This window comes from Helianthus annuus, chromosome 11, assembly GCF_002127325.2.
Source record: "Helianthus annuus cultivar XRQ/B chromosome 11, HanXRQr2.0-SUNRISE, whole genome shotgun sequence".
Taxonomy (NCBI): Eukaryota; Viridiplantae; Streptophyta; class Magnoliopsida; order Asterales; family Asteraceae; genus Helianthus; species Helianthus annuus.
In genome coordinates this window covers 166,144,697-166,170,386 of record NC_035443.2, presented here as the reverse complement: position 1 = coordinate 166,170,386, position 25,690 = coordinate 166,144,697, and the positions used below count along the sequence as shown (strand labels likewise).

Here is a 25,690-nt window from a genome sequence, read left to right as displayed (position 1 = left end):
TGATCTGTACTATTAATTGAATAGTTGTTTCATTTTTATACTAAAAAAATTCCTATACATTTGGATGAATATTAAGCACCTCATCTTGATTGTTTGGGTTTAGTATTCTTGAAATTGGTTCAAGCATTTGATTGTTCAAAATATTCCACTGCTGAAATACAACCTCTGTTTCTTCAATCTCCCTGTTGACCACTGATTGACCAAACATCAGTGTTTCCAAAACTGGTTGGTATCCACTGATCGGAAAAACAGCCACTGCTCACTTTTACATTGTTGACATCCAATTACATAAGAGTTCCACCAACATTATTTTCATGATAAAATTTAAAGTTAAATTAAAAAATAAAAAAAAAATTCTTGATGACTATTTGTTTCAAATCAAATTAGTAATTAATGCTGATTTCTTAAGCTTTGGACATTTGATTAAGCAAATTTGAATTTCAAATTGACGGTTATTATATCTTGATTAAAGTTAATATAAATTTTAAAAAAGTCATTATGGCATTTGCTTTCAAATCAAGTCAGTAGTTACTGATAATATCATTAATTTTGATATTCAAAATATACAAAATGGTAATTTTAAATTTTCATTCTCTCTCTTTTTTTCCTAATTTGCATATCATTTCTAATATTTAATTTGTTTAATAAAGCAGCGTATAAATATATACACTACTTACCTTTGAAAATTAAATCTAAAATTTATGACGTCCAACAACAGTGTCAAACTACAACAATGGTTCAGCATTAACTTTAGTTATTCTATTGTTTATTTGTTTATGTTAACAGTGTTTATATGTAACAGTGTTTTCCGCATCAATGTTTTAAAGACTGTTAGGTTGTTAGATGTCATCGCCTCAGTGTTTTATATGTAAGCATTTTTATGACATCAGTGTTTATATGTAACAGTGTTTAGGACTGTTGTTTATATGTAACACTATTTATCACATTTGATTGTTCAAGTATTCCACTGCTGAAATACAATCTCTGTTTCTTCAATCTCCATGTTGACCACTGACTGACCGAATATCAGGGTTTCGAAAACTGGTTGGTATCCACTGATTCGAAAAAAATAGCCACTGTTCACTTTTACATTGTTGACATTCACTGATATTGACCATCAGCGGTTTCCCTAAAAAATAGTCAGTGCTCACATTTTTATTATTGATGTTGTTAATTTGTGATACATTGAAATTATCAAATGAAAACTAGAATTACAATCAAATTACCATTTTAGCTAATCTTTACATTCCAATTACATAAGAGTTCCACCAACATTATTTTTATGATAAAATTTAAAGTTAAATTAAAAAATAAAAAAAATTCTTGATGACTATTTGTTTCAAATCAAATCAGTAATTAATGCTGATTTCTTGAGCTTTGGACCTTTGATTAAGCAAATTTTGAATTTCAAATTGACGGTTATTATATCTTGATTAAAGTTAAAATAAAAATTTTAAAAAAGTCATTATGGCATTTGCTTTCAAATCAAGTCAGTAGTTACGGACAATATTAGTAATTTTGAAATTCAAAATATTCAAAATGGTAATTTCAAATTTTTGTTCTCTCTTTTTTTTTTCCTAATTTGCATATCATTTCTAATATTTAATTACTTTAATAAAGCAGCATGTAAGAATACACACTACTTTTACCTTTGAAAATAAATGTGAAATTTATGACGTCCAACAACAGTGTCAAACTACAACAGTGGTTCAGCATCAACTTTAGTTATTTTATGTTTGTTTATTTGTTTATGTTAACAGTGTTTATATGTAACAGTGTTTTCCCTATGAATGTTTTATATACTGTTAGGTTGTTAGTTGTCATCACCTCAGTTTTTTATATGTAACCATTTTTATAGCATCAATGTTTATATGTAACAGTGTTTAGGAACAATTGTTTTTATCACATCACTTCAGTGGTTTCATCTGTACAATTAATTGAACAGTTGTTTCATCTTTATTTTAATAAAATAAAATTCCTATACACTTGGATGTTTGCAGTGTTTAAGTGTTTATATTTAGTTAAGCAAAATGTGAATTTCAAATAAAATTCCTATACACTTGGATGTTAATGACTATTTGTTGCAAATTAAATCAGTAATTAATACTAATTTCTTGAGCTTTGCACATTTGAGTTAAGCAAAATGTGAATTTCAAATTGACGGTTATTATTTATTAATTAAATTTAAAATAAAATATAGAAAAGAAATTATGACAATTACTTTGAAATCAAGTCAGTAATTTTGAAATTCTAAATATACAAAATGGTAATTTAAAATTGACGTTCTTTCTCTTTTTTTGCCTACTTTGCATATCATTTCTAATATTTTATTACTTTAATAAACCAGCATATAAAGATATACTCTCCTTACATTTGACATTAAATTTGCCACTGCATTCAGTTAAAATTTTTATTGGATAATCGGTATTACAGCTATATGCACTGGACGGTTGAAGCCACGTTATGCGTTGGACGGTTGGCGAAAGTTTATGACTGACAATAACTTGAGGTTTGGTGATATGTTGCATTTCACATACGTGTCTTCGCAACAGAAGATAGTATTAAATCAAGTTACATCAGTTTAACAAACGCATTTTAAGTCTGTTCTGTTATCAGATACTAATTATGAACTTTTTGATGGTGATGTTGTAGGTTTTTTTCTTAAATTATTAACTTGATGATTTGTTGCTATGTATGGCTAAGATGATAAAACACTGTTATTAGCACTTTATGTTTTAAATTTGGCCAATTAGATTATGTGTTAAATTATAGTCCTTTAAGTCATTGTTCCATTTTCTTGAATTCTATCTAATTTTTTAAAGAACTTCAATAACAAATAGTGGTTTCAACATCTGTTTTCCTTTTGGTCAATAGTTAATGGAAACCCATGTTAGGTTCAACAGTGTTTTAAAGAGGAAAACTGTGTTAGAAGACAATAGATCTTAACAAGTTAAAGATCTGTTAAGGCTTAAACAGATGTTTGGCATTTAACAAATGTTTGGTCTTTTATATCAGATGTTTGGACTTAAACAATTGTTTGACCTCAAACACATGTTTGACCTTAAACAGATGTTTTGCCTTAAACAGGTGTTCTTCATCTATATCAGATATTTGGACTTAAACAGATGTTTGACCTTAAACAGATGTTTGGCCCTAAACAGATGTTTGGCCTTAAACCAAACATCTGTTTAAGCTCCACATCTGTTTAACTATTTGTCAATATCTTATTGACTTTTGGTTAACATCTGTTTCAAATTTGGTCAACACCTTATTTTGTAAAAGAGGTACAAAAACAAAGATTTTTTCAAAATTCCAAATCACCCTATCATGTAAGTGCATTGATATAAAAGTTGAAATGATATTATTCATATGGTCCTGTTGTGCTTTTGTTTGTCCTCTAATATGAGTTCATGATCTAATCCGGTGATTTGAAGACATTGATGTTGAATCGAATGAGATGGTTAATGTAATGTGGTCGTATTACAAACAAATAGTAATTAATTAATCTAAATAACTTTCCTGAGCCCGGGAAACGATCCCGGGTAAAAACCTAGTTATGTTATAAATAATATACAGCAACATGTAATATATTTACATATTTAATAAAAGTATTACCAATGGGGTGGTGGTCCATTAGCAAAGGCAAAAGCCTTTAAACACCTTGGATGAGGGAGATTTTGAGTTCAAGTCCCACAGACGACAGGACAAAGAAAATTGCCGTTCAAAAAAAAATAAAAATAAAAAAGCATTAAATTTGTTTCTTTCAATCTTCTTCAAAATCCAAATTTATTATTCAACCAAAATCCTTTGGTCAAATGAAAAGAACGGAGCAAAATAAATCAAGAATTCCACGATGAATTAACTAAAGATAAATTCAAATGAATATATATATATATGTATAGTGGAGGGTTCAAATGAGAAGAAATTCTTTGTAAGAAGAAAAAAGAAGAAATTTCAACCAATAGAAATGCTTCATTAGACTTCATTTAATATTTGTACTTAATGTAACTATAAGGGTATATTAGTAAACTTACATACATCATTAATTGGTAGTTTCATCTTTAATAACTAATTATATTAAATTTGTAACTTATTTTTAAGATATATATTTTTCACAAAAAAATAAAAATAAAAATTCATTTATAGTGTAGGATAAATACGAGGCGTGTAGGATAAATTACGAGTTGTGTAGGATAAATTTCAATATGTGTAGGATAAATTTCGAAATGTGTAGAATAACTTTTGATGTGTGTAGGCAAAAATGTTTAGTGTGAAGGATTATAGTCTTAATTGCTAATTAATTAGTCAAACATAATAATAAATGAGATGAGAAAAAAAATATTTAATGTTTTACAATTGTACCCTTTTGTTCTTTTTCTTCTCAATAAAATTTTCTTCTCAAATGAACCTTTCCCTATATATATATATATATATATATATATATATAGGGTAAGGATAGTGTAAAAAGTGTGAGAAGTGTGAGAATTGTATTATAACACTATATATAATACTATATAACACCATATAAACACCGTATAACAATATGTAACACCATATAATACCATATAACACTATGTAACACTATATATCATTATATAACATATATAACACTATAGGTTGTCTGATAGCATGTCTATGATAGATGTATAGTGTTATATTTGTTATATAATGACATATAGTGTTACATAGTGTTATATGGTATTATATAGTGTTACATATTGTTATACGGTGTTTATATGGTGTTATATAGTATTATATATAGTGTTATAATACACTTCTCACACTTTGAACACTTTTTACAGGATCCTCTACCTATATATATATATATATATATATATATATATATATATATATATATATATATATATATATATATAATTGCGCTAAAATAAGAATCACCTCGAGTTGAAAGAACCATGAGAACTTTTTGATCCGGGGCGAGGTGGACCAAATTTTTTTTTCATAAACGTATATCTGTGTATTATAAACACATTTATAAAAAAAATTCAAAAAAAATGTCGTGTGTGTAGTTTTGAGCACCACAAGTTTGTGTTTACGGGTACCGTAAATTTTCCGGTAAGATTTACGGTACCCGTAAACACAAACTTGTGGTGCTCAAAACTACACACACGACATTTTTTTTTTGAATTTTTTTTACAAATGTGTTTATAATACACGCATCTACGTTTATGAAAAAAAAAATTGGTCCACCTCGCCCCGTACGGTGTAGTTCTCACGGTTCTTACAACTCGAGGTGGTTCTCATTTTAGCGGTCTCATATATATATATATATATATATATATATATATATATATATATATATATATATATATATATATATATATATATATATAATTCTGATGTTCTTGAATCAATGAAATCCAAATGTTTTTTAAGTGTTTCACATAATAGATAAAACTCATTCATGTCTTTCTGTTTCATCCTAGGGCTGTGCAAACTGCTCGACGATCGAGAATCGCTCAACGATCGCTCAAAAAATACTCGCTCGATTCTCGCTCAGTTTGTAAATGATCCGCTCGGATCGGTTCAATTAAAATTCAATCCAAGCATGAGCAAAGCTCCGCTCGCTCGTCGATCGTTCGGTTTCGCTCGAATTATTTTTATTAGTAATATATATATATATATATATATATATATATATATATATATATATATATATAGGGCTGGGCTCTATAAGAAACCCCATCTTTTTTAAAACACTTTGGAAACTCTATGTGGTCCATTGATCTTGTTTCATCTTAATAGATTAAGGGTCATGATTTGTTTAGACAACTTTTAGCATTTAAAACATTAAAATACTCCATGCTGGTACAATTATAAGGGCATTTTGGGTAGTGAAGAATCACCTTTTGAATTGGAAGTACTATCAGTGCAATCAAATCACCATAACACTCCTCATCTTTCTCTTACCTCTTTCTCTTTCTCATTTCTTCTACCCCAATCTTGAAGACAAACAAACATGAGAAACAACCACCACCAGCAACCACCTTCTCCAGGAGAAACAAACAACCAGCACCAGCAACCACCTCCTCCGGCGAAACTAACCGGACTTCTTCTCCGGCCCTCTCTCTCCTAATAAACAACAACCACCAGCAGCCACCTTCTCCAGCGAAACTCACCGGACTTCTTCTCTGGTGCTCTCTCTCCTCTCGGTCTAATTGCTCTTGGTAATATACTATTTTCCAATTTGGTTCAATATGCTTTCAGTTATATTCATTTTCAATAGAAAACTTGGACCAAGATACTGTCGAAGAATCGAAGAACCAAGATCCTGTCAATAATAAGTTGGTTTTGATTTTTAATTGTCATTTACTTTGATTTTCGTTCTTCACAATTGGTTTTATTTTTTCCAGAATTAAGAATGTTGCCAAAAGATTAATTATTTTTCAATATCATTGATTATTGTTTCAAAAAAAAAAGAATGACGTTTATAGGTGATAAATTTCAATACTATTGATTTTAGTTTGGTTTTCATTCTTCTGGTGTTTATAAATTTTGATTTTGATTCATGGATTACTTGTTTTGGTTTCAAACTCGTTTGATTTTGATCCATGGATTAGTTATTTTTGTGTTAAAAAAATGTGTTTGGTGGTTTGGGGATTTTGATCTGAACAGTAACTGTTTTTTTTTGTTGGTTTGGTTGCCTTGTTTGGTGCTTTTTGATCTGAATAGTAACTGTTTTTTGTTAGTTAGGTTGCTTTGTTTTTGGGCTTTTGATCTGAATAGTAACTATTTTTTGTTAGTTAGGTTGCTTTGTTTTGGGCTTTTGATCTGAATAGTAACTGTTTTTGTGCGTTATAGTACAGAAACAGACCCATAACATGTGTTAATCCCCTGTTAGAATGATATATAACGTGTGTTGCTTTACAGAAACAGACCAATAAAGATATTCAATCGACAAGCTGGATGGATGTAGGCGACGTTAATGCGGGGACATGTGTTAAAAAAAGATATTCAATAGGTCACATTTTTTTGGGAAGGAACTCTTCGTTCATTTATAACATGTGTTAGTGGTTCATGCTGTAACAAAACACCATGATGTAACCTGACATCTGTTCATGTATAACTTGTGTTAAGCCACTGTTAGAATGATATATAACGTGTGTTAACCTTGGTTACTAGTAATATGTAATGTGAGACTCTTATTATTTTATCTAGGACGTGTTGTTAAAAATGTTCCGGATGTTAATGAAAACAAATGTGAAAACAAACGCTGACATAAACGTAACACATGTTAATGAAAACAAATGTGACCTTACATGTACACTAACACATGTTAGTATCTGACCAACTATTGGGGGCAGTCATTTTTCCATCGTGCGATCCATTCGGCCTTAGAGAAACAAAAATGATATTTTTTGGATTCAACAACACGTACCAGTAACACATGAACCACCTAAGAATTTATACACACGTACTAGTAACACATGAACCACCAAATATCCCCTGGAAGTCATTGTCCATCGAAGGAAAAATTACTGCGTTTCATTTTATTTATTCCCAAGTTACCTATACATGTGTTACCATACATGGTCCGCTATTCATATTTCACGTTACCTGCCATCCTCCTGCTGTCTGTACATGTTAACACACGTTATACACATGAACCACTAACACAAGAGCCACCAACTATCCCCTGGTACTACTGGGGAAAGTCATTTTTCCATTGAAGGAATAAATACGGCGTTTCATTTTATTTATTCCCAAGCTACCTATAAATGTGTTACAATACGTGATCCGCTAATCATATTGCACATTTATATGCCATCCTCCTGCTGGCTGCACATGTTAACACACGTTATATTTCGTGTATATCGGGAACTTAACACATGTTAATGAAAACACGTATGTTACACACGTTATATTTTTGTTTGTGTGTACCATGTGCCATTCTCAAATGTTGCTGCTTTTGCACTCGTACTCAGTCATCCCCTACGTAATTTCGTCATTGTTGTACACTCAGCAAAATAGAAAACAAATGCAGGAATCTCTGTTTGGAAAACTACAAATAAAAGTTTTGTGTGTTTGTACCATGTTGGCGCCATGGTTCAGGATGTTTGCTTTTGAACTACTGGTTTATTTAAATGTTATAAATATACCAATTAAATGACAACCATAGATCTAGTTAATAAAACATAATCAATGGTTGATCTTTGGCTTCATAGAATTTCACAATGATTTCGAATGTCAATCTAGTCAAATGAAATAAAATACATGGTCTACATTTATCCACATGGTCAAAGAAGTAATCATGTTCTTTTTGTCCTTTGTACATACTTTTTAAATTAACAAAGGTTAACACACGTTATATATCATTCTATCAGGGGCTTAACACATGTTATACATGAACACATGTCAGGTTACATCATGGAGTTCTGTTATAGCATGAACCACTAACACATGTTATAAATGAACGAAGAGTTCCTTCCCAAAAAATGTGACCTATTGAATATCTTTTTTTAACACATGCCCCCGCATTAGCGTCGCCTACATCCATCCAGCTTGTCGATTGAATATCTTTATTGGTCTGTTTCTGTAAATCAACACACGTTATATATCATTCTATCAAGGGATTAACACATGTTATGGGTCTGTTTCTGTACTATAACGCACAAAAACAGTTACTATTCAGATCAAAAGCCCAAAACAAAGCAACCTAACCAACAAAAAACAGTTACTATTCAGATAAAAAAGCACCAAACAAGGCAACCAAACCAACAAAAAAAACAGTTACTGTTCAGATCAAAATCCCCAAACCAACAAACACATATTTTTAACACAAAAATAACTAATCCATGGATCAAAATCAAACGAGTTTGAAACCAAAACAAGTAATCCATGAATCAAAATCAAAATTTATAAACACCAGAAGAATGAAAACCAAACTAAAATCAATAGTATTGAAATTTATTACCTATAAACGTCATTCTTTTTTTTTTTGAAACAATAATCAATGGTATTGAAAAATAATTAATCTTTTGGCAACATTCTTAATTCTGGAAAAAATAAAACCAATTGTGATTAACGAAAATCAAAGTAAATGACAATTAAAAATCAAAACCAACTTATTATTGACAGGCTCTTGATTCTTCGACAGTATCTTGGTTCTTCGATTTCTTTAAAGAAATTAACATGTAAATCGACAGTATCTTGGTTCTTCGATTTCTTTAAAGAAATTAACATGTAAAGTTGAATTAGGGGTGTAAAAAAGAAAAAAAAAACTCGAACCCATAAAAAAGGATGAAAAACCTTGATCATTCTTGTCCTCGTCAGTAGGGAACTCGTTGTGAATGACGTTCCCGTCAGTGGGGATCTTGAAATGGAGGTTTTGAAATGGTGGATCTTGAAACCGAAATGAAGTTCATGGAAATGGATCTTGGGTAGAACTTGAAACAGATATGAAGTTAATGGAAAATGGAGGTTTTAAAAGGGTGGATCTTGAAACACAGAGATGAAGTTAATGAAAAAATGGAGGTTTTGAATGGTGGATCTTGGGTTTTGAAAGTAGATTTGGATGTGATGGGTATTAATTATTGTCAAATCAAATAGGGGAAGATATCTAAGATAGATGTGAAAATACCATAATGCCCTCAAGGACAAAAAGTGTAACATTCCCAAAATTTTTATTTATATAAAAATATATCAAAACTTATGTTATTAAAAGAATGCATCATGGGTAAGTTGACTGATGGAAATATGAGGTAATTTGGGCAAGCGTAGGAACCATTTAATAATTAAATTATAAAAATACATTATATATTTTATTAAATAGTCCAGGAGCTATACCCAAAATATTGACAACCCTCCTAATATATTTGAGACACCCCTAAATGTCCTAAAATACACCCCGAATATGAAAAACGAACCCGAATAACATTATATTGATAAAAAACAAGAAAAACAAATATTCTGGGTCGCTCGCGGGCCGCGACCCAGTTAACCAAGATCTTCGCAGGCCGCGACCGAAGCAACAAACGGCAACACTACAACGTGCCACGTGTCCTTACACGCGTCAACACCCCCGGGATGACTCAGCACCACCGCCGCCCTTTCTGGTTCTCGCGGGCCGCGTAAGCTCCTTCTCCATCTGTCGCGGGTCGCGACAAAGTGCCGAGCAGGCACTATAAATAGATGCAATCGACATTCATTTGTTCTCGTTCAAATTCTCGTGCACCTCTCTCAATTTCTGTATTGTAGGCCCTATACCCGGGCATTATACCCCCTAATTAGCGAAGCTCTGCCTCGTTGTAAGTATCATAACCCCTGGAGACATATTAGATACTCTGCCCGATTGATCTAGGGTTCCGTAACGACTGTCGTGGTTCTGCCCAACGTAGTCGTTGGAATGCCGTCTCGGAGAGGGTATTACTAATGTTAAAATGGGTTATTATACTAACACGTGTGCATTGTTTATTTAATTAGATTATAACCAGGAAGTCACAAAGGAAAGCCCTATAATAGCAATGTGAGTGATCCTTCTTTTTATATACTCATTTTTGTGAGTAATCCTCTTTTTGTTAACTGTTTTTACAAAACCTCACTAAATTAAATATATATAAAGCAGTTATTAAGTATTTGTAAAGAATACAATTATAGTGGGTATGTTGGGGTTTTGTATACAAAATTAGTTACTGGAGTGGTAACATCCCATAAGTTGAGTATGACCGTACCACTGATGTTAATTGTGATGTCTTGGAAACAAATGTAATTGCGGATGTGCCCTCAATACTGCAAATTGGTTTTTTATTTAAACTTGATTAAACTGGGATTCACTCACCAGTATTTCTTGCTGATAAAATGTTTTAAACAAATGTTTCAGGTAACTTAGTGTGAAGCCAATAAAAGCCAGCTGGAGAGCACTGAAGGCTTGGAAAAGTGGCTATAAAGTTACCTAAAATAAAATAGATGTTTTTATTAAATAAAATAGGATTTATTCCTATGAAAATGTGTGTACTGCAAACTTGGGTTTTATCCCATGTGTTTAATACTATGAAAATATGGTGGTTTTACTCTGATAAAATATTTCCTAACTACGGTCCTGATGAAAAATTCCGCTGCCAAATCAGACAATACGCGATACCACCGAAACTGGCTCACGGCCGCCTGTTCCCGGGTTTGTACCAGGGGGACGGGGGTTGTGACAAAAAGAATATGATATTTACTATGGACCCGTGGCAAAATCTGGACCATGCACTGGGTTTGCAAAGTTTTCTTAAATTCAAGGGTTTTTTATAGAGCATTGCCCTATATGTATATATATATATATATATATATATATATATATATATATATATATATATATATATATATATATATATATAGGGAGCCGCTAAAATAGAAACCACCTCCGGTTAAGAACCGCGAGAACCACTATCAACCAATCAGATTTTGCCAACTAAAAGGGTATTTTAGTCTTTTACCACAAATGTCAAATCCTCCCTTCTCTCTCTTCATTTAAAGTTCTCTTCTCTCTCCTCTTTATTAAAGTCTGCTTTCTCTCTCTTTCTTGACTTTACTCACTTCTTTCATATATTATTTATTCCCCTTTCTCTCTTCATTTCAAACAAACATTTGAGATTTTGATTTTTCACCATAATTCTCTCTGTGACTTCATCTCTGATGAAGATGAAACTTCACCATAATTCTCTCTGTGACTTCATCTCTGATGAAGATGAAACTTCACCATAATTCTCTCTGTAACTTCCTCTCACCTCTCTCTTAAAATCAAGAAATGAAACCAATGTGGTTTCAAAGGATCGAGAAATAGGTTACAAAACCCCTGGGTTTCTGATCACCGGTGACGGCGGACCTCCGGCCGGTCACCAACAACCACACCACAATCACCTGTGACGGTGGCGCCCCCTCATTTCTCCGACGACGGTGATGCCAAACGTCCCCTCATGCCCACCCTTCTCTGTAACCCACAACCACCCTCAAATCTCTCAGATACATCTTCATCTCTCGGTGGTTTTATTTTTGCGGCGGTGTGTCGGTGACGGTGGATGAAGGCGGAGGTGTGGGTCACCCACACGTGTGACGGCGATGGTGGGTAGATGGGCGGTGGGTGTTTCCGGCGGCGGTCACTACATCTCAAGTGGGTTTTACTTTTCTTGAGTTTTTTGTTGCTACTGCCATTTACTAGTTCATCAGATTCTTTGTTCGAGTAAGTTGCATATTCGGAGGATTTGATCTGTTTGATTTTTGATATGTGGGTTTGATCTGTTGATTTTTGATATGTGGGTTTGATCCGTGGGTGACGAACAAGAATCTGTTGAACTTTTGTGGTGATTTTGCTTTTCTAGTGATTTTTGATGAACTTTGCTTTTCTAGTGATTTTTGATGAACTTTGTGGTCATGAACAAGAATCTGATGAATATTTGCTTTCTAGTGATTTTTTTATTTTCTGCTGATTTAACGCCTGTGTTCTTGATTTTCTGGCGATTTTTGATCAGTGAACTATGTGGGTTTTGATCTGTTGGATTTGGGTGGCGATGAGGCAAAAAAAAACCTAGATTTTGATGACGATGGCACGGCAAGGATGGCGGAGGGTAGGTTTTTGAACCTGCAACCCCAATTTGCAGCCTCTGATTATCGGAAAAATCTGAGCCCAAACCCCGGTTTTTTCGAGAATCCAAACATTGTTTTGATTTTTGTTGTTGGTTTGTTATTTTTTTTCCAGTCGATGATGATAACAATCTATCTGACACACCTACCGAGCTGTGATTTTTGGTTGCGTTCATTTTTGTGTAAAAAAGTTTTATATAAAAAAAAGTTTAAACCGTAAACTTTTTAAACGTAAAACGTAAACTTTTTTACGTAAAACGTAAAACGTAAAAAGTTTTAGGTAAAACGTAAAATTTTTAACGTAAAACGTAAAAAGTTTTACGTAAAAACGTAAAAAGTTTTACGTAAAACGTAAAAAGTTTTACGTAACACGTAAAAAGTTTTACGTAAAACGTAATATTTTTAACGTAAAACGTAAAAACGTATTTTTTTACATAAAACGTAAAAAGTTTTACGTAAAACGTAAAAACGACGCCTGTAAAAAACGGCGCTTAAAAAAAACAACGCTTGAAAAAAACGACGCCTGAAAAAGCAAAGTTTTTTAACGTAAAAACGGTAAACGTAAATTTTTTAACGCAAAACGCAAAGTTTTTTAACGTAAATGATGGCGCGTAACGCAAAACGTAAAGCTTTTAACGTAAATGACGGCGCGTTTAAAAAAACGACGCCTGAAAAAGCTGGGCGTAAAAAAATGGCTCTTCAAAACATTTTTTTTAACAAATCTTAAAAAAATATAATAAAAATTTGATTTCAATAAATTGTATAACAAAAAAATCTATTTATAAATAAAAAATAATTAAGTCAAAAAAGTAATTAATGAATAGGACAAAAAAGGTAATTTAAAATTAATATATATAAAAAGACAAAAAAGACAATTTTACTTATATACCCTTTAAGAATAAAATATTAAAAACATAATAAGACAAAAAGTTTTTAATATTAATTTTAACTACTTTTAATCTCATCCATCCATCATCCATCCATCATCTTGATCTAATGGCCAGAAAGTGGTTCTCGTGGTTTTTACAACTGGATGTGGTTTTCATTTTAGCGGTCCCATATATATATATATATATATATATATATATATATATATATATATATATATATATATATATATATATATATATATATATATATATATATATATATATAGTGTAAGTATCTATGGAAAACCCATTTAATCTAGAAAACTTAGGAAACCTGAATTGTGTGGTCAAGATTGATCCACATCATATCTTTAAACACATGTTTAAAGGGCAAATTAGTCATTTGTTCAAGCCATCATTTCACTCTCTCCCCCATCCCATCAAGTCATTTATTACCCATCATTTCATTCTCCCTCTTTCTTCTTTCTTCTTCTTTTAGAATTCAAAATATATCATTCTATCTCTTTCTTCTTCTTCTGTAAATTTACCATCATCATCATTCATTCTCTCTCTCTCTCCATGTTTCAAAAAAAACACCAAGAACACACACAAGTGTGTGTGAGAGAGTTCAGGAGGTAGAGAGAGAGATTTAAGAGAGAGAAGAAGACGACGATGGACGACGGACAAGCCGTCGTCTACAGCGGTGGAGGTTCTCCGACGAACCGTTGGTGCCGACGACGGTGTTACAGGCAACCGGAGTGGGGATTCTGATTACAAGCCTTCGTCTACAGCGATGGAGGTTCTCCGACGAACCGTCGGTGCCGACGACGGTGTTACAGGCAACCGGAGTGGGGATTCTGATTTTAGCTCAGTTCAGATTCGAGTCAGCCGCAGATCGGGACTCGGTTCAGGTTTCCGGTTAGTGATCCAGTCCAAGTATGGTTCAGTCTTTTTGGATTCTCTTGTTTTATTTTGGTTTGGATTCTCTGGTTTTATACTCGGTTAGGTGTCATTTGGTTTGGATTCTTTGGTTTTTTTTTTCAGTCTTTTTTAATTTGTGATTATTGTTTGTTTAGGACTGTTCAAATGTTATTTTTTCTCTGTTTAAGCGGTTTGGTTTGGTAATGTTGTTAGATTTAGTATTGAGATTGTGTTTTTAGCGTCGGATTAGCTGAATGTGGGCATTTTTTGTTAAAATGTGAAGGCGTAGGGTGGAAAGGTGTGTGCAGAAAAAATGCAACGTCCCGAGTGCATCAGAGAGTGTCATTGTGTAGTTTCGGTGCAGAATACAGTTTCAGGTAACACTTTGTAGTGAGGGCGTTGCTTGACGAAAAGAAGATAGTTGTTGACGATTGTGTAGTTTTGGTGCAGAATACAGTTTCAGGTAACATGTGTTACCTATCTCGTACCTGTTTGTTGTGTTAAATAACTCCGGAAATATTACTTGTGTTATTATGTATTTACTATGGCTGTTGTATTTGCAAGAGTGAGGAGAATGACCAGGTCCGTGACGGGTAGGCTGGCTAATAAGCGAAAGCAGAACGATAAAGAAACAGAACGATAACGAAAGAAGGTAGATGGAGAAACCGATGAAGAATGGGAACAAGAAGTCGATGAAGGGCAAGTGGTGGGTACCTTTGATGTTGTACAGAAGTTACCCTCCAGTGTAACACATGTTACAAACATGTGTTACATATGTTCAACCTCTTTGTTACAAAAAATCAGGGCTGCACATATGTAACACGTGTTACAACAGGTTTTTACCTACTTGCACGTCTCTATTACAAATGGATGAAAACAGTTTTTTTAAAACATCCACGGTGTAACACTTGTTTATTTGAAAGTTCTTAAAACAACCGTTGTAACACGTGTTACATCTTTTTACTCAGCTGTGCATTTTCCTTTTTATAATCCCATCCTCAACGTAAAGATACATCCAATGTAACACGTGTTACAAAAGAAAATTACCTACTTACACATCTCTATTACGTTGATTTAAACAGTTATTTAAAAACATCCACTTTGCAACACTTGTTTATTTGAAAGTTCTTAAAACAACCGTTGTAACACGTGTTACAACTTTTTTAGTGTTGTGCATTTTCCTTTTATAATCCCATCTTCAGCTTGAAGATACATCCAATGCAACACGTGTTAGGTTTTTTACGTGTTACAAATGGTTTTTACTTAATGTAATAGTAAGTTTAAATGTTAAAACGTTTTTTTAAGATTGGTTGTTAAATGTTAAAATGTATAAACTTCATAATTTATTCGGAATATCTCGTTTATTTTACAAATAAAAAGTCGTGTTTTTTTGGTGGGATAATTAGCTACATATGTAGTAAACGTTACCCAAGTTACTTGTAGTTACCCCAACCCTTTTTTGGACACAAAGGGGGGTTGCACATATGTAACACATGTTTGTAACATGTGTTACACTAGAGAGGTAACACATGTATAGCCACGTTACACATGTTACATAGGAGATTAATAAGTTTTAACTATAGAAACTAATATTGATGTACTTATTTTGTTCACATGTGAAAAAATGTTTTGTGTTCAAGATGAAGATGGTTATCAAGAAGCGAAGCCCGCCGAAGGATTACAACGCATCATCAGGTTTTCGTGGTGACGATGGTGTGTTTTTTGGTTGGCTGCTATGTGTTGTGAAGATGGATGTTGTTGTGAAGACCATTTTTCAGAAGCATTACAACTATTGATATAAAATTCATTTTTATTTTCATTTTCATTGTTAGTATGCCCATTTTTGGATGAATACGGATGTTGATGTGACGGCAATTTTTTTTGGGATGCAACAACTATATGTAACATGTGTAACCTTGACGTTGTAACACATGTAACACCTATATGTAACATGTGTAAGATGGCTATACATGTGTTACATTTGTTGCCCCATAGTGTAACATATGTTACATATGTCAGTCCCTTTGGTGTCAATTTAAACTTAGTAAAATTACATATGTAACAACATTACGTCATCCAAAATGTCATATCAATGAACAAACAAGTAATATATGTAACTATAAGTATATGAGACTAGCATAACGAATTAAAGGGACAAATGATACACTTCATGTTACATATGTACCTAGAGTTGTTATTAACAATGTTATTAGTAGATAAAAAAACTGCATTAACGTATATTTTTTACATTGAACCCAGCTTATTGGTCATAAGTCTTATACATGGCAAGAAGTTCTTTCAGTGTGACATATGATTTAACATTAATAGGATGATATTGCTCGTTGACATTCGGTGTCCACAATTTAGTGCCATTAGAAGACTCGTAAAGATGGTAATGTGGAGTATGTTCTAGATCATCTGTGGACATAGGGATGGATGTTAGTATAAGTTTACGTGCATTTTCCCTTTTATAATCCCATCTTCAGCTTGAAGATACATCCAACGCAACACGTGTTAGATTTTTCAAAACATCCATTTGTACCACTGGCTATCGTCCGGCTTGTCACTTATTTGAAAGTTCTGTAAACAACCGTTGTAACACGTGTTACAACTTTTTACTCAGACGTGCATTTTCTTTTTATAATCCCCTCCTTAACGTAAAGATACATCAAATGTAACACGTGTTACAGCAGGTTTTTACCTACTTACACGTCTCTATTGCAAATGGATGAAAACAGTTTTTTTTAAACATCAACTTTGTAACACTTGTTTACTTGTTTTTGTTCACAGGTGAAAAGATGTTTTGTGTTCAAGATGAAGTTGGTTATCAAGAAGCGAAGCCCGCCGAAGGATTAAAACGCATCGTCAAGTTTTCATGGTGACGATGGTGTGTTTTTTGGTTGGCTGCTATGTGTTGTGAAGATGGATGTTGTTGTGAAGACCATATGTAACATGTGTAAGATAGCTATACATGTGTTACATTTGTTGCCCCATAGTGTAACATATGTTATAAACATGTGTTACATATGCCAGTCCCTTTGGTGTCAATTTAAACTTAGTAAAATTACATATGTAACAACATTACGTCATCCAAAATGTCATATCAATGAACAAACAAGTAATATATGTAACTATAAGTATATGAGGCTAGCGTAACGAATTAAAGGGACAAACGATACACTTCATGTTACATATGTACCTAGAGTTGTTATTAACAATGTTATTAGTAGATACAAAAACTGCATTAATGTATATTTTTTACATTGAACCCAGCATATTGGTCATAAGTCTTATGCATGGCAAGAAGTTCTTCCGGTGTGACGTATGATTTAACATTAATAGGATGATATTGCTCGTTGACATTCGGTGTCCACAATTTAGTGCCATTAGAAGACTCGCAAAGATGGTAATGTGGAGTATGTTCTAGATCATCTGTGGACATAGGGATGGATGTTAGTATAAGTTTACGTGCGTTATGAACGTTGTAATACGTTTAGCACCCTAGGGTAACAAAAAAAGATCACACATGACACTTGTCGCCATGTTACACATGTTAATTGTGTGTGCACATGTAACATCTTCTCTACAACGTGTGTAACATCCTTAAAAGTTGTGTTCCTACTATGCTTTATATTTTTTAAGTACTTATAGGTAAACATGTTTTTTAAGATACAACATGTAACATGTGTTACACCGAAATGTTACACAAGTGTTTCCAGTTTACACATGTTACGTCTTGTGTAACTCTGCTTTATATTTTGTAAGTGTTTCCAGTTTCCAGTTTAAACATGTTTTAAAGATATAACCTGTAACATGTAAGTATTTATAGGTAAACATGTTTTAAAGATACAACCGTATCACCTTACAAGTTATATGTTTTGCTGACAAACGCCATGTCACACATGTTACACACTATAGAGTGAAACAACAGTATTGAACGCTGCTACACATTTCCCATTCTGTCATAACATGTGTAACCTTTTTGGGGGTTTCGATGTTGTAGGTTTATACAGACTTAAATATATACAAATGATCCAAAAATGATCATACATGTGCTACCCTCTAGTGTAACATAAGTTACAAACATGTCTTACATATGTGCAGCCCCGATTTTTGGTAACAAAGGGGTTGAACATATGTAACACTTGTTTGTAACATGTGTTACACTAGAGGGTAACTTCTGTACAACGTCAAATGTACCCACCACCTGCCCTTCATCGACTTCTTGTTCCCCTTCTTCATCGGTTTCTCCATCTTCCTGCCAAGATCCCTTCTCGTTTGGCTGCAACTGCTATGGTCAAGTCATAATAACACAAGTTACAGTCCAGTATTTTTAATTTACTAATTAAAAAACAATATTAGTAACATCACTAACACTAGTTACCTTCTACCCAATTATGCCCTGAACTTGAAGACTCCCCAAATTTTGAGTTTTTATCTGCATCATTTCACACATAAAAAAAACTAAGAAAAACCACCCAAAAAAAGGTTACATATGTAAACAGTTACCATACACTTCAAACAACTACTATCCGGTAGAACCAACTCCCTCGCTGCAAGCACTAAACAAACATGTAACATATGTTAGCACAACCTTTCGTATTTGTTTGACGTCGTATAGCTTTTGTTTTTGTTTTCTGGACTGGACAGTTGTACTCCCCACAACAATTGTTTTAGATGTGTTACCCTTAAGTGTAACACACGTTACAAACATGTGTTACATATGTGTAGCTCCTTTTTGTGTCCAAGAAAGGGCTGGTTTTAACATAGGTAACATGTGTAACATTATTACAACATATGTAGCTAATTATGCTAGCAAGACATTTCAACTAACAACCCATTTAAAATAAATTTCAACCCATTTAAAATTACATTTCAACATTTCAACTTGTAAGCTAAGAACAACTGATAATATCAAAAAAATAAAAATGATTTTAATACAAAAATAAAAACCTGTAAACTACATAAACATTTACCCATTAGTAGACCATTTTGTGCACACAAAAACATATTAACAACAGCCTTAACAAAAAAAGGTTACTAAGTAAAACCTCTAGTGTAACACACGTTACAAACATGTGTTACATATGTGTAGCTCCTTTTGTGTCCAAGAAAGGGCTGATTTTAACATAAGTAACATGTGTAACATTGTTACAACATATGTAGCAGCAAAAAGAACTACTTTTTATATATAAAATGAACGAGATCATTACTACATAAACATGATTTTAATACAAAAAACAAAAACCTGTAACTACTAAACATTTACCATTACTAGACCACTTTGAGCACACAAAAACATATTAACAACAACCTTAACAAAAAAAATCAAGGTAAATTAGTTCAAACCTGCTTCTCTCTCACACACTTGTGTGTGTGTTCTTGGTGTTCGAGAACACGATGAAGATTGTTGCCTCTCTATCTAAAATCAAGGTAAATTAGGTTCAAACATGCTTCTCTCTCACATACTTGTGCGTGTGTTCTTGGTGTTCGAGATGAACACGATGAAGATTGTTGTTCCTCTCTCTAAATCTGCTTCTCTCTCATGTTCATCTTCAAATCTGCTTCTCTCTCATGTTCATCTTCAAATCTGCTTCTGCACTTGCTTCTTGTTTTCTTCCATTTTCCGGTGACTTTTACCGGATGATAACAACTGAAATGTTGCTCTCATATCTAGGGATTTCGATTCACCGTCGCACCTTGTTTTTATCTTGTTTCGCGATTCACCGTAGCACCTTTTTCTTCTTCTCCGGCGAGACTTCTTCTTCTCCGGCGAATGGATGATGATGATGATGATGATGATGGTGGTGACTTCTTCTTCTCCGGCGAGACTTCTTCTTCTCCGGCGAGACTTCTCTCTTAAATCTCTCTCTCTACCTCCTGAACTCTCACACACACACTTGTATGTGTTCTTGGTGTTTATTTTGAAACATGGAGAGAGAGAGAGAGAGAGAATGGATGATGATGATGATGGTGGTGAATTTACAGAAGAAGAAGAAGAAGAATGAAGAGAGAGAATGAGATATTTTGAATTCTCAAAAAGAAAAAAGAAGAAAGAGAGAGAATGATGATGGTTTGATGGTGATGGTGACAATTAAAGAAGAGAGAGAAAGAGATATTTTAATATATGGTTTGTACTTACTTTGACTTCTTTTGGACAAATGTAATCATATCATATGTAATTTTACCCATATGCCCTTGAACTAACTTTATTGACTTTATCATGTATTTAATTTAATTAAAAAAGGTTTCAAATTTTATGAGCCATTGGATGATCTTGATCAATGGTCATAGATTGGGTTTCCTAGGTTTTCTTAGTACAAATAAGTTTTCTATACATCCATGCCTATATATATTATATAAATGTTAAAGATTAAAAACCCCAAAAATATAATAACCCAAAAAAAAAAAAAATTATAAGCCCAAACAATAATCAGCCTAACTTATTATTTAATATGAAAATCTAACCCTAAATTCTATTTCTAAAACATTATTCAGTCATCGAAGATCTGCAACATTACATATCACCGCTCCAGTCTCCAGTCTCCACACACACACACACACAATCTAACCCTAAATCGTCGCTCCAGTCTCCAGTCTCCAGTCGTCATCGAAGATCTGCAACATTACATGTCGCTGCCATTCTACATATTGTTCGAGCCCTCGTTTCTGTTTGTTAATCGGTTTACTCAACTTGCCAAGGTGAATTCAATATAATAATTATATACAAATAATATGCATAGACATTGTTTCCTTGTTGGAAGTTGAAAAATCCGGTGGCAAGATCTTCTACACTTCGTATGCAGTTGAAGCCTTAAAACATTATGTTATTTTGATATGCCACCCACATATATTCCTTATGTTTCTACCGTATCTTAATGCATTTGTTTAGTATTTAACTAGATGTCTCTTGATATTATAATATAATAAAAAATGGAAAAAAAAACTATTGGAAAAAACTTCTGTTGAATCTGTATGCTTAATCCTAACTTGTGTTTATGTATGTTTGTTAAATGTTAATTAATATCCTGCTCTGTTTGTTAACTTATGTTTATGTTCTGTTTGTTAAATAGTATGTCGTTAGTATTGTGTTAACTTCTGTTTATAATTGTGTTAACTTCTGTTTATAATTGTGTTTACGTCTGTTTATGTTTGTTAAATAGTATGTTGTTAGTATTGTGTTAACTTCTGTTTATGTTCTATTTGTTAAATAGAATGTCTTCTTACCAAGAATCAAACGAGAATCCTACTCATGTTGACTTGACTGATGGAGAAGACGACCCGAATCCAATAATTGATGAATCGGGTGATACCGATGTAGCTGATACAACGACTGGAGGTGCTTTTCAAAAAAGAGAAAAAATTCTTCCGATGTGCATCTACATTTTGTATATATTCAGGGTTTGTACAAAGGGAAAATGGTGCCAAAAAAACAATGCATCTATTGCAAGCATACATATGTAAGCGGTAACTCGAAGAGCACAATAAGTATGAGGCGACACCTTCAAGAATGTGGATTATTCAAAAAAGCGCAAGATAAAAAAACCGGTTTACGAAAGAAGAAGTTTATGGCTTTTGAACTAAGTGACACTTTGTATTCGCACTTTATTTTGTGTTGCTTTTGTATTCGCACTAGGGGTGTTCAAAAAACTCGTGGCTCGCAGCTCGCTCGAAACTCGCTCGAAAAAAGCTCGAAGAAAACTCGGCTCGAAATTGGCTCGGTTGTAAACGAGCCAGCTCGGCTCGGCTCGGTTTATAAACGAGCCGAGCTCGAGCTTGGTCTGGCTCGGCTCGTGAGCTCGTGAGCTGGCTCGATAAGTTTTACATCTTTCATTCTTTTGTCCCACATCGCTTAGAAAACAAAAACTAAGGGTGTATCTCCCCTATAAAAAAAGGTAAACACAAGGAGAAAGTGAATTAACTATTTATACTTGCATATTTAGGCATATAGTTAAATTAAATGGCAATTATGGCCCTTAAGCAATGAAGAAATTCATTTTTAAGGCTTTTTAAGTAATAAATTTTGCGGTTCTTTGTTAGTTCGAGCTAGATCGAGCCGAGCCGAGCTAGCTCGAATTCTAATCGAGCCGAGCTCGAGCCTCAAATCTCAGCTCGATTTGAAATTCGAGCTCGAGCCGAGCCAGCTCGAATCGAGTTCGAGCCGAGCTCGAGCTGGGTCTAGCTCGGCTCGACTCGACTCGTTTACAGCCCTAATTCGCACTTTATTTTGTGTTTCTTTTGTATTCGCACTTTATTTTGTGTTGCTTTTGTATTCGCACTTTAAGTTAGAATTTGTTTTTGTTGAACGAAGCCTTATCATTCAATCGAGCGAAACCGAGCGAAAACGATCCGCTCGATTTTTTTTAGGATTTGATAAAAACCGAGCGAAACCGAGCCGATCGATTCAAATTCAATCCGAGCATGAGCATCACTTTTGCGCTCGGTTTTACAAATTTGATCCGCTCGATCGGATTGGCTCATGAACACCCCTATTTCATCCATGTAGTGTTTCATAAAATATAAATATAAATAATAATAAAAAGTGTAAACTGCTATTTTGGTCCCTGTGGTTTGGGCACTTTTGTCACTTTAGTCCAAATCTCAAACTTTTTACATCTGGGTCCCTATGGTTTCACTTTTGTTGCCATTTTAGTCCAAAATTCAAAAACCTCAATTTTTCACTTTTGCAACCTGGTTTTTTGTCCTTTTCTGAAGGGGCATTTTGGTCATTTTACCACCCCACCCCACCCTCCCCTCCTTTTTCTTCTTTCTCCTCCTGCTGAATTGATTTTATCTTAACCAAATCTACACAGAGAAATCTCTACCTTCATCTACACAGAGAAATCTCAACCTTCATCTACCACCACCACCATCTCCCACCTCCCACCACCACCACCACCACAACCATCCACTGCCACCTCAGTCTTCACCGATCTTCAACCATCCACCACAACCACCACCACCGTCATCGATTCCGGCGCGTACGCGAGAGAGAGAGAGAGAGAGAGAGAGAGAGAGAGAGAAACAGAGAAGTTGCGTGAAGACAGATCTGATTGTGAAGACAGATCTGATCGTTCAACAAACCTCTGTTGGTGGTTTTTGCGGCGGCTCACATTCAACAACAAGTCAACTACTCCCCAAGTCCACTTCCGCCACTGCCTATGAAATGATCACCACCATCATCGATTCCGGCGAGAGAGAGAGAAGTAATCGTTCTTGGCCTGTGAAGACAGATCTGATCGTTCTTGGCCGGAACTAAACAGTGAACCTCTGTTCTACATATCTGATGTGGCCATTTCGTGATATGACCACCACCATCATCGATTCTGGCACGTGAAGACAGATCTGATTGTTCTTGATCGAAAATAAACAACGAACCTCTGTTGTAGAACTCTGATTTGTTTGCAGATATTTTTGGTTGAATATCTTAAAGGTATAATTGTTGATGTTTTGTTTCACTTGATTTTGAAACTTTCTTTTATTATCGGTTGAATTGAATCGGAAATTTGTCGATTTGATTATTTGAATTTTGTTATAAATTGTTTTGACTTTTGGTCTGGTTGAGTTGGAAGATAATTGGACTTTGATCTGGTTTTTATTGTTAAAAAATGAAATTTAAAAAATAACCAAAATGCCCTTGCACTAAAGGACAAAATAGGCAGCTTTCAACAGTCAAAAAAGGAGGTTTTTGGATTTTGGACTAAAATGGCAACAAAATGCAAACCACAGGGATCCAGATGTAAAAAGTTTGAGATTTGTACTAAAATGGCAAAAGTGCCCAAACCACAGGGACCAAAATGGCAGTTTACTCTAATAAAAAATAACACTTGGATTTCAAGGCATATGAGTTCTGAGGGATTTCACAAAATCTTGGTTCATGAAATCGATTGAGAAGAAATCTAGGGGAAGACATACCCAAGTTCGATCCTACACCATAAATCGAGCGAAGAAACAAAAAAATGAGCATAAAAATGAACGGTATGAATTTCGACGACCAAAATCGAAGAGGTAGAATCAGTTGTGATCGAGTATCCTGAGATCATCTTAGGGTTGGGACGATGGGAAAGAGTTGTTATAAAGTGTACTATAGTAAATTTATTTTTTTTAACATTCCAATTTATTTACATATTTACTAATCAAATATCTTCTGAATTTTCAACAGAATCTAGTTTATTTAAATTCTAATTCTTTTTCAAACACTCTATGAACCAAACAGCCCCATAGCATCTAGAAATCTAGAAAACTATTTTATCATTAGTTTTGGTGGTGTTCTCAAATTGATTATTTCAAATAATAAAACTGATCACTAGGCTGTTCACGAGCCGAGCCGAACTGAGCGGACCTTTGCTCGTGCTTTGCTCGTTTACAAAACGAACCGAGCAGAGCGGCATATTTAAAACCACTACTAGAAAACTGTTACTATTTACACGTTAATTTCCGTGGGTAACCGCAGTTACCCACTGATTTCCCACGAAAACAAGTTGTAGGAATTCTACTGGTGAGTAATCTTTTTCTAACACATTTCCTACATTTTTTCCTACTCATTTCCCGCACAAATGTTTCGTTGGAATTTTCCTACTCATTTCTCACGAAATTAATTTTCTTAACTTTTCAACGCATTTCCCACGGAAGAAATATTCTTTAAAAAGATGAACACCATGAATAAGCTAACAAAATCTAAAGAAAATAAATATTCTTGAAGTTGTTTACTTGATTGTTTAAGTTGTTTATGTGCTAGATCATGTAAGTTGGTTGTTATGAACTAGTGATCTTGTTATTTATTATGCTAAAAGCATAGATCTAACATAAAAATGTTAGATCTAGTAATATCCACCGACTTGATGTTATGAACTTGTAAATGTGACTAAAATGATGTATTTTTGAAGTGTAACATATAAAAATATATGGTGAACATGTTGATGGAAATTTACATTTACATATAAAAAAAAACTTCATTGTGCATAAGGCTCTTGTACATTTAGCTTAGGAAGCTTTTCAATAAAAAAGTATATTTTTCCTTTTTAACCCTAATGTTTTAATCTTTGACAATTTAAGTTTAAAGTTTTAATCTTTGTTTCCTTTTTAACCCTAAAGTTTTAATCTTTGACAGTTTTAAATTTAAAGTTTTAATCTTTGGCATGGTTGTAAAAGTCCCGCCTAAGCTCCGAGTACTCCTCAAGTACTCGCAAGGTAGACTGCTGAGGCACGAGTACTGTTCTCCCAGGTCAATTATTCCCCGAGTACTCTCCGCCTAAGCCGACTTTCACTTCTAATTCAAAAGTTTCCATCTTATACAACTTAACCCCTCCTCAAGT

The 25,690-nt window shown here is 33.7% G+C and overlaps 1 long non-coding RNA gene across 1 annotated transcript; it reads right to left on the bottom strand.

Moving 5' to 3' along the window:
• Nucleotides 1-18,555: 18,555 nt before the first annotated feature.
• On the bottom strand, nucleotides 18,556-19,002 carry LOC110887282. Its single transcript, XR_002563203.2, has 3 exons — nucleotides 18,890-19,002; nucleotides 18,760-18,813; nucleotides 18,556-18,666 (listed from the first exon to the last, which is right to left on the bottom strand). It is a non-coding gene; the product is annotated as an uncharacterized LOC110887282 (long non-coding RNA).
• Between the last annotated feature and the right edge of the window lie 6,688 nt (nucleotides 19,003-25,690).